This window comes from Passer montanus, unplaced genomic scaffold (assembly GCF_014805655.1).
Source record: "Passer montanus isolate IOZ18808 unplaced genomic scaffold, ASM1480565v1 scaffold18, whole genome shotgun sequence".
Classification (NCBI taxonomy): domain Eukaryota; kingdom Metazoa; phylum Chordata; class Aves; order Passeriformes; family Passeridae; genus Passer; species Passer montanus.
The window spans coordinates 825,291-836,360 of NW_024365381.1; the positions used below are offsets into that span (position 1 = coordinate 825,291).

Here is an 11,070-nt window from a genome sequence, read left to right on the forward strand (position 1 = left end):
GCGAGTGCTGCGCGGGCTGCTCCCGCCTCCCGCAGCTGCAGTGGGAGGCGAGGGGCGAGGATCCCGTCCCGGAGGGAGCCCGGCGGCTGTGCCCAGTGAGAGGCAGCGGGGGAACGGCAGAAAAACTCCCTCCTGCAGGAGGGTCCCACCAGATGGCCTCACTTCTGAGGGCCCCTCTGAAACCACGGACCTGGAGCCCCAAGCTGCTGATTGCTGGAGCTAAAAAGCGTGGTGCTTGTGCGGAGCTGGACTCTTCGCCAGCCCAGTGAGTGGACAGCTAGAGCAGAAAGTAACACTGCACCTTACACAAACAGCAGCCGTGCTGCTAACTCGTTTTTGAGGAAACCGAGGCTCATACCAAGAGGAGCTGCATGGGACAGAACGCAGGTAGTAGCACTCCAGAATGCGTGTAGTGTTGGAAAGGCTATGGCAGCATCTCAGGAATGGGCAGAGGTCCCAGGCTGTCCCCTCGCTCCAAAGGCATTGCAACCTTCCATGAATCAAAGGAGTCACCTGGGCCAGTCTCCCCTTTCCCCACGCAACCGTGTGCCTTTCAGAGTCAAAGCTTGGCTCCCAATCTAAAAATATCCTCTCATCTTGACTTTTCTTCCCATTGCTGTTTCAAAGCAAATTAAGACACACCAACTTTATGTTAAAACAGAGACTGTATTCAGATCCTTTGTATTAAATAGCATCTGTGTTTGCATTCTGTTTTAATACAAAATGCTTTGGATTGCAGCTAATACCAGGAGATATGAAACTGGTTAGTCCCCACATGTTGCACATAAAAAGAATTCATAATGAGCATCTGTGGGATGTGGAATGGATCCCATGAGTTAGCTGAAGACCTCATAACGTAAGAGCTGAGAAGCCTAAGTGAATTATGACTCTCTTTCCTCGCAAGTAGGATTAATTTTCTATCCCACTTATATTCATTATCTATCCTGTTTATACTATAGGGACATCAATTGTTTGAGTGTTAAATATGAAGACTTTACAGAAACGTGTAGGTTAGATAGCTTGCAGAGAAGAGGGGGGTTGTTATTGCTAGGAAAACTGTTATTCAAACTCCATGTTTAAAGACCAGTATTAGATAAAGCTGCTCACTTTTTTTAAAGGACTGCAAATTCTGTGCCTTTCTCCTGCAACATATTTAAAATGTAAGGTTTACAAAGTACTCTCCATCTGCCTGTGGCCCTCCCAGTGATGTCAATAGGAATTTTGCATGCAGATGAAGGCCCCTATATGGCCTTTAGAGAGCAGGTCAATAAATGGCTGGAGGAATAATTAAAGACTTCTGAGCTGCTCCTTTCCTTTTTCTTACATTATAGTACAAGACTGGCATGAATATAGGCTGGGCTACCACTCTAATTGGCTATGGAATAACACTGAAAGGAATTTAAATGTGGGCAGTAGCCATTTTCCAAATGATCACTCCATTACAGTAGTTTTGTCTGTCAATGTATGGCCAGGCAGTAGAGTGGATGTAATCATGTCGAAGTGCCCATCCATTGATTGTCACTCTTTGCTCTACATTGGCAACTCTAAGCAGATTTTCACATTTCAAAGAGGCAGCCAGGATGGAGAGCCTGCCTTTAGCCAAACTTGCTTCAGCTTAGTCTTGAAAGTCACTGCTTTTCATCCATGTAGGCAGAGCCAGGATCTCTCGATATTTAATAAGATCTTTTATGAGTATTGATTAATATCTTAAGTGTTAATATAACTAAAAGTTCAGTCTTGATAACTTTGCTTGTGCAAGTAGACCCACTAAGTCACTGGAAGTACTGACAAATAGTTTTGTATGTTAGAAGACAAGCAGGATTCAAAGGTAGGTTTGTGAATGTCTAGAATACAGAAGCATTTTCTTTGCCGTAGGTCTTAAAAGATGCCAAATAAAAACCATTATCTCATATTTGAAGAAAACTCCATTTTGATTGTTTGTATCTTTTCTTCCCCCCGAATTAATGACAATGGTAAAATCCAGTAGGAATTTCTGAGACTTTATACACCGATGAAAATATCCATCATCAAGCTTATACTCTGTGCCATATTAAATAGTGTGGACCCAATTTGCCACGTATTTCACCAGTGCTACAACATACCATGATGGATTTAACTTAATTTGCTGCAGCATGGTAACATAAATGAGATGAGAATAAACCCCAATATTTTTAATTTACTTTATTTCTCATTTTGGTCAAATTATTGACAGCTTCTGGTGTCCAAGTGACATAGTTTTTGTTTCAATACCATGTACTATTGCAAGATATGCTGCAAGTTGCTTTAGTATTGATTAAGCAAAGAAATATTTTAACAGAGTACTGCTGTTTCTGTGTGCAGTAGACCTTCCTGTCAGGCAAAAACATAGCAAAAATAAAAATTAAAACCACGTGACAATATGTAATACAATAACATTTAATATTTATGCTTTTCATATACCTCTCTATCACAATTATATATTATATCTTTATTCGCATTGTCGGTATACTACTGTTCCTTTCACAGGTGAAAAAATATCTCTTCTCTGGAAATTCATTTCCATTTACTTAAAGTTAAATGGTTTGACTTTGAATTTTCATTATCTCCTGTTCGAAGGAGCCTGTGACAGGTATGAGAGAGAATGCTACAAAGCTTCATTGTATCATCTAATTTTTGCTTCACTTTAGTCAGATATCATTTAGGTAGAGAGTAAAATAGTATACATAGAACAGGATAAGATAGAACAAAACAGAACAGAAATAAAATGAAAATAGGATATATAATGAATTACAGTAGAAAAATGCCTTTATCTTGAAGTGATTTTTTTTTTAGTTATACTGATTCCTCACTAGTGAGAAAATTGAACTAATTTTATATAAAAGGAATATGTCATAACAGGATATGGCATTTATCTTCCTGAGATAGGGGTGACCTCATCATTCACAAGTGGTGTAGCTATGAATGAGTAATCAGCCTCCCCACCCATTAAGTGTAGATAAAGTCCACATCTTCTGTCTAAGTATTAAATATTCGATTTATTATTTTACAACTCACCATCTCTACAAGTGTTCACTGACTGAGGCTTCGGTTGCTGCTGCCAGTATGTATTGTCAGTGGGAAGCAGAAGAAGCTCCTCAAAAGGTGCCCTGTATAATAGAGAATGAAAGATGAGAAGGAAAATGAAAATAACAGATGAGAAGAAAACAAGAGAAAATGGACCCGCAGGAAAAAAAAAATTGGGCAGAACAGGGATAAGAAAATTCTTTAACTGACCTATACTTTTGTTGTCTGTAAGATTCCAAGAGCTTTATAACATACAAGCAGTGAAAATATTTTTCATATTAATACCTCACATACATCAGCTATCTCCTATCTCAAGTTATATTGCTCAAGTTATTCCCAGAAGAATTTATATATGTATAATGTGAGAGAAATATATAGTTAGGAAAAAATTTCTTTTTACTATTTATCAGCGGGGCACATTAGGGAAGAGCCACAGTTAAAAAAATACAGTTTATTTCTAGAACTATATAAGATAACATAATTTTCTCTTTCAAATGATGTCACGTGCTGCATTTTGTTTTCATTCCTTTGTAAAAGCAACGAGTGCAGTTTAAAGAAAATATTCCAAATTTAATTTTAAATCCAAAAGAACTGTCTGTTCATCTGTTTTGAAGAAAAAGCTCTAAATAGAACGTGAAGTCAGGAAAAGGACCATTACAACTTAAATAAGAGTACTCAAATATTTTCCATCTTCACCATTCCTTGACATGTACTCATGGTTGGAAGAATGGATAAGGGAAATGTCTTTTCTGAAAGGTTTTGCTAGGACTGAAGGGCAAGCTTAAGGCAGCACTCTCCCCCCCGCCCCGTATTAAAAAAAAAAAATATATATATATATATAAAAAAGGCAGGCAGAGAGTAAGACAGAAGAAAAGTGCCTGGGGAACATAGCATCACTATCGAAATCATAAAAGATGTATAAGGACATCCGTGGAAGAAGTAGAAAAACTATTAGCAGGATGCCCTCCAGGGCTATCCCGATGGCGCAGCGATTAGTGCCCTGCGCTGCCGGCGGGCGAGGGCTCAGGCTGATCCGAGCATCCCATTCATTGCTGCTGGCAGCTGAGAGCGGTGGAGAAAGGCTGATACATTGCTCACACGCCCAAAAGTGTGTACCCAGGCTGTGCCTGGACGCTGAAGCTGCCTCAGGAAGGAGTATCATGTCTTCCCAATCATCAGGTTTATTTATTTTACTCTCTGCGGAAAGCAGAGGAGCACCTCTGGCCCACCATGTAATGACAAAGGACAGGTCACCTTCCAAAGCTGGAGCATCAGTGTGAAAGTCAATTTCTTGTGTGTTGCTCTGGCCCTAAATTTTAGTGAGCGAGTCATCCCTCAGCACCAGAGGTTTTCTGCAGTGTTGATCACCCACAAATTTTATAGCATCTCGAGCAGTTTGAGAGGTAGCCAGCCCATTTTTTCAGACTGTACCTGCTTCTGCAGATCTGTGATGTTCCTCCAGGCAATTTTAGCACCTATGTTTTAATTTTCCATCTCTTCAAGATCAGTCTTATGCCTCCGAAGTAAACTACTACATCACCAACATCAAATTAGGACTATGGAGACCACAACTAAATTTTACTGCTTTCACCTCCTCAAAAACCCCATTCATGCCATACAGCCTGATAAGAAGCCTTATTGGAAAAAGTGGAAAAACAAATGAAGTAGGTGTTTTTTATCTCCAGGGCTTCTGAGAAATGCCATCATATTATCCTGTGTTCTCACCACATTGAGATTTTTGGTCATGTTCATCCATAAGTTCAGTGAAACTTTTAAAAAACACAGGCCTAGTCAACACACTTTTTTATCTATGTGTTTACACTTATTTGTAGCCTCTGTCAGCGCTCCTAAACAAAATAATTTGCAGAAGCACCTATTAGTGTGGCCTGGAAAATCAGGATCAAAAGACAGCTCAAGGTTTTTGACTGCACTTAGAGGAGGATTCTTACTCCTTCCCTTACTAAGTGGCCAGTCTCTTCTTATTCAGAAGGAATGGAAACCAAACCTGCTCTTTCTCCTAATTATTTTCTGATTAACAAATCCAAGTTAATGATACATACAGCAAAAAAAGCACTGAGCTTTCACTCAGAGTTGTTTCAGACAAGCCTAGTACAGTCCAATGCAGCCTTTCATCTTTGGTGGCAGCTCTTAGTGCTCTGCTGAGTCATGCAGCAATGAACATTGAACAAAAATAGTCCCATGCCCGTGTCTTATCTCCTACTGTCCAAATTGTATCCAGTGCAGTTCAAAGCTGTGCTAGGTCCTCAAAGACATGCTTCCCCATAGCTGGTGTGGTGGGGCTTTGTCTGTTTTATTAGAGCATTATTTTTCCACTCATTGAAGGCAGTGCATTGTGGTGCTGTGTAGCACTCCCAGGTGGGCAGCCACGTACATCCTTGGCTAACAGCCTCTGAAACTTCAAGCATACATAAGAATCAGAAATAGATACTTTGATCTTAGCGTTTTTTTCCAAAAATAATTCAAACTTATAAGGATGTATATATGTATCAAGAACTTGAATGCAGACTAGCCTGTTTGAAAATGCGTCTTTGTGCAGGCATAGGAATCTCTAACAGAATCCCATTCTTATTTATAACTATTTATTATTCTGCAGTTTCAGTTCACCCCATGAAGACGATGGTCCAAATTTTTCGTTCCTTTTTACCTTAATTCAAGCATACTCAGAGGTGGTCTTCAAAATTTAAGCACATATCTGACCTTACTCTTTAAATTTCTCTTGGGTAAAAACCAACAAAACCTTCCTAGTATTGTTATATGGTCTATCAGAAACCTTAAAAAGGAAGCTTTATTCCCTTCAAAGATAGATTCCCTCCATCCACATTACTTGAACTTCTATTGTTGCTATCCATACTATAATAACTATTGAAAATAACTACCAATGTTACATGGAGCACCTGAGAAGGGTCCTTACATTTCACACTTCAGAATTCTTTGCCTGGGGACTTAATTTTGACAAAAGTGGAACACAACTGGTAAGAAGACATCTCAGTCTACTGCCAGACCTTTATTTTGATTTTCTTTTTCAAAGGTAGGGTAGCCTACCAACTGGCCATAAATTATACCAAATTTGTGTTGAGCTAGTTTCTTTTTTTCTTCTTTGTAAGTATTCTCACCACCTCAAAGTGTATTTTCATTATCAGAAAGTGGTCTAGACTGTAGTTTATATCTAAATAAAGCTGAATAGTCCATTTGTTTAAAATTGCTCAGGAAGGCTACTTAACATTTTTGGCTGTTCACTCCCAGTGTATCATATTATCTCATTTTTACATGAATGAGTGGACAACATGAAAAACATCTTTGTGACTTTTGAGACTAAGCAAAATTAGGTGGAGAACAAACAACATTGATGAAGAACTTCTGGACACTGAAGGAAACAGATGATGTGATTTTCTCATTGCCAATATATGTTTTAGGTATTACATAATTAAGCCACTATTCTCTTCATTACACATTTGAGGCAACATATATTTGGCTATAGAGTACCTAAAATTTAGGTATATATAGATGACTATTGGAAAAAAAAGTATAATTTCTCTTAGTTTAAAATTCATTAAATTTCTCTTAGTTTAAAATTAATTTTTAATTTTTCATCCAGTATGGGGCAAAATACATTTTACTAGTACCTCAATAGGACAGGTTGGTGAAAATTATTACTTCCTGATGGTATGGCCTATTTCTTCCCCATACATATGACAGAGGGAAAAGCAAGAGGAGCTCCTCCAGCAAACTACCTTTTTTTTTTAATGTGTTCTTCATTTCAGCAAAAAACCCCCTACAGATTTTCAAGAGTATTTAATTTAATATAGGTTTGGCCTTTTTAGTACGGGACAAGAATATCAGAGTGTCCATACAAGCAGGTATTATAACAACAGCAACAACATCTGCACAATGTCAGAGTTTATTTATAGCTGCAACATGTAATAATCACTATTTACTTCTTCCATTAATTGACCTAAATAAATTTTTCCTAAAGTGATTAAACCATGTGGAGATAAAAGTTATCATACAGGTAGAAGTAAAATTTAGTAAAATAGCAGTAATTCTTCTAAGATTCAAATGCAACCACTAATTCATTAAAAAGTTACAATTTGTATTGAATAATGTTGCTAACAGTCCATGCTATTTTCTGTGCTGTCAATTCAATAACAACTTGTCTATATGCCAACCAAGCACAGTGGCTAGTTTTATATAGAATATATTCTTAATCTGTTACTTTTTCTTAGGCTAAGCTTTTAATTCTAATCAGTTTTAGTCAACTGTTTTCAGCTTAAATAAATAAATACAGAGGATGAAACTCTGCATAATAAAGAATATATTCTATGCAAAAATGTCTTGAATTAATAAAGTTACTAAAGCTGATGTATCAAACTGCTGAAGAAGAAAAAAAGTTAAGATTTTTCTTGAACTCACTGTACACCTTACACTTTTTATGGTATGCATTAATAATACTTCAAAACAATCCAAAGATGAGAAGAAGAATGCTTCCATTTAAATAGCAACAGTGTTCTTAACTTTCACAATGTTCTTATGAATCCTTGCTACTTCCACTAACACTGCTCTTTTACATTTACTTTTTAGGTGAAGAAGACTGTGACTGGGAATAATGCAAAATAATTTGACTTTTGAGAGATTCTAAACTCTTCAAACCATTGTTATAACAGATGATGCTTGACATTGCCAATCATTCTGTCTTCCTTTTACTTGTAAGTCCTGATATCAGTAGGAGACTATGTACATGCATTCATATGGTGCTGTTTGGTTTGTGGATCACTCATGTCTGGAGTTAATTTATTTAATGTATTGACTTTAAAATATCTGCTGTCTTCACTGTTAGTTAGAAAGATCTTTAAAACCTGAATGAATATCCCTTAATATGGCTTTCAATGAAAACCAGCATTTGGGGGAAAAGAGAAAAGAAAAATAAAGCATACTCTATACGTGCTATGTACATGCTAATTTGAATATACCTTTATAAGTGCCAAACAATATTTCTTCAAGTAGGAACTTTATTTTGATATTGTTCATCATACACACATTATCCCATAATTTAAAAAATAACATCATTTTGCAAGCAGACACCTAGTGATTTGTTATTAGGTCCAGTTATGATGCTGCAAGGTGATAAATTAATACTAACCTTTCAAAAGGATTCCAGGGTTGAATCCTCACTATCACATATAGACACTAGAATTTGGCTCTCCTGTTATCTTGGAATGTTAGGCCACTGGTTTTCATGCACAAGTATTCAGAAGTCTCATCAATCCAGAATGGAGACCATTATTGAAGATACAGTCCTTCTTTGGAGAGTAAAACTGGGGATTTGCTGAGGCTTCATGCTGTGAGAAGAGAGCAGGGGAGCCAAAGATGAGTCAGTGCCTTTTCCCACCACCAGGTACTGAAGTTAACATGCATTTGAATCTCTATTTCTTTGTTCAGAATGACTGTAAATGTTCTCTTGTGGAGAAATTGCTCAATCTAAAGATGATTGTAGTTACACAGTTATTCAAGTGAATTAGTGCAGGGAAACAAAGAGGACTCACTCCATCACTAATGGACACAGGCCCTATGCAGTGGCTGACTGATTGCTGGTGCTCTGGTGTCCCAGCCTGGCTACCAGCAACAGTGTCTGCTTTGGATAGCAGCACTGGGTGCCTTTCTAACAGCTAATTATTTCTGCACAGTGACAGTATGATGTTGATTAAAAATATATATTAATATATATGGTATATTATACCTATAAATATATCTTGCCTGATTTATTTGGTCTGAGCTCATCTATAAATTGTCTGGCTTCTGAAGGAAAATGGCAAAATTGTCTTGCATTTAGAGGGATAGATTTCAAGTTAAATCAGAGGTTAGAACAAAAAAATCCAAATTAATAACAAGCTCCCAAGAGCTCAAACAAAGCAAATTTTAATACATGAATATCAGAAGGCATGTGTAGGTCTTCAGCAGAGAACAAACCTGAGATATGGATGGATGGGAAAAAAAGGTCAGGTGATACTTTCCCTCTGAAAAAACAAGAACAAGAAGAGCATTCTAGTACAGCATAGTGGTTAGATCTTCAATAAGACTGATACAGTCATGAATTTAAGTAATGGAGATGCAGTCTGTTTCAAACAAGGAAGGAAAAGCAAACATACTCCCCATTTGTCAATTATCTCCATTTCTAGATTAATTCCGAGGAAGAAATTAAAGAAATCCTACATTTTCCTAAAAATTAAACTGAACAAAAAAATCCAACCAACCAGCCATCCAAAAAAAAACAAAACAAAAAGAACCCAAACAAAAGTGCAAAATTAAACAAAAGCAAAACCAAAAAACTCCACACAAAACTAAGCATCATCAAAAAAACCCTAAAACAAAACAACATTCTCAAAATACATACTTATATGGCATTGACCCTTTCATATGGCTTTCATGAAGGTTAAGGAGGAATGCTAATCCATTTGGTTTTAATATGTCATTCTGGGTTTTTCATTTTTGCCTATACCCCGCCAAAAAAATTTTATAGGAGAGTACTAGAAAAAACTCTGGAAGATGCTTCTTTCTTTCCTATGAGGTAATATTCAGTACTGCTTATCAGTAAGTCAACGACAATCATAGGAAACAAGTTGTCCCTGAAGTATATTGATGTTTGCTTTTGTCTTTATAACGTGTTTGAACATTCAGTCTTGAAAGTATGATAGTGGAATGAGTGGCCTAATGCTGCCAAAAATGACTATTAAAGTGAATTAAGAGTAATTTTTAATAGTGTTTCATTGGAATCAATGGGCCAATATTATCAAAAGTGAGTCTCATTGGAGTTGTGGAGATTAATTTTTTTATATGAAGTCACTGAAGTCAAAGGTAACAGGCTACAGAAAGTTAACCCCACACAGTGCAATTACATTCAATGTAGCCTCATCTTGTGGCAAATAAACCACTTTATTAAGTACAAGATTGGTGTATCACTTTCACACAGTATATTAAAAAAACCCACCAGGGTAGTGTCGTAGAGGATGGTGAGGTAACTAGTGCAGCTAGGCTTTTAGGATAATTGCACAATACCACTTAATAGCACAGATCACATACTACTACAGCATGCTTTCAAGAGAAAAGTGTTAGGCTAGATATCCCATATCCTATACGCTTTGAACAGTGCCTCAAGCTCTTGCTTTTGCTGGATAGTCACGAGAATCAGGCTGAAGGACTCTGATGTCTCATCCAGAGGGTGGCAATTTAAAAAGACACATCCACTGCCCCTCTCTCTGAAAACTAAAGAAATGACAGCAAAAGTACCTTCGCTTTAGTCAAGATTTAGAGGGTTTGCAACATTTGATTAATGGAGAATAAATGTAGGTACTTATCAGGAAAAGCAATCTTCAAATTTTTTTAAACTAAAGTTTAAAAGTTAATGACTACTAACTTCCAAAACGTTCAGAGGAACTTATGTAATACCAGGAGATGCACAACTAGATCCTGTTATGTTTTGCATGAGTCCAAAATGAGAGACATCCTTTGCTTTACTGCTCCATGGATTCTGTCATTCCACAAACACCACTCTATAATCACATTATAGTAGAAAGCTGTGTCAATGGAAAAATATAAAATAGCATGAATCAGATACATGAAGGTAAGTATAGAGTTCAAAGTGATTACTTATTTTATAATTGATGTGCAATTTTAGGTTTAGGGTTTTTTTCCTCCACAAATCTAAAATATTCTCTATGCTCTAGATCTATTTCCTATTAATTTAATATTATAATACAAACTCTTTTAGTACAAGTACAGCAATTCCACGTTTCACTGGATGCTTAAGTCTTTATATCCATTAATGTCTTTGCAGCTCAGAATAATTCTGTAACTGTGAAACCCCTGGAGTGAAAGTATTACTTAATGTCTCATCAACACTGGGACAAAGGACATAAGCCAACTTCGAGCTCTATAGGATAACAAAAGTTAAACAAAGTTAAACATGGGACTCAAAAAGTCTAAATCAGATTGTGGATTAAGTCTCAAATCTAT

The 11,070-nt window shown here is 36.9% G+C and overlaps 1 long non-coding RNA gene across 1 annotated transcript; it reads right to left on the minus strand.

Moving 5' to 3' along the window:
- Window positions 1–1,835: 1,835 nt before the first annotated feature.
- LOC120500513 lies at window positions 1,836–8,422 on the minus strand. Its single transcript, XR_005627115.1, has 3 exons — window positions 8,201–8,422; window positions 3,034–3,125; window positions 1,836–2,349 (listed from the first exon to the last, which is right to left on the minus strand). It is a non-coding gene; the product is annotated as an uncharacterized LOC120500513 (long non-coding RNA).
- Window positions 8,423–11,070: the final 2,648 nt, after the last annotated feature.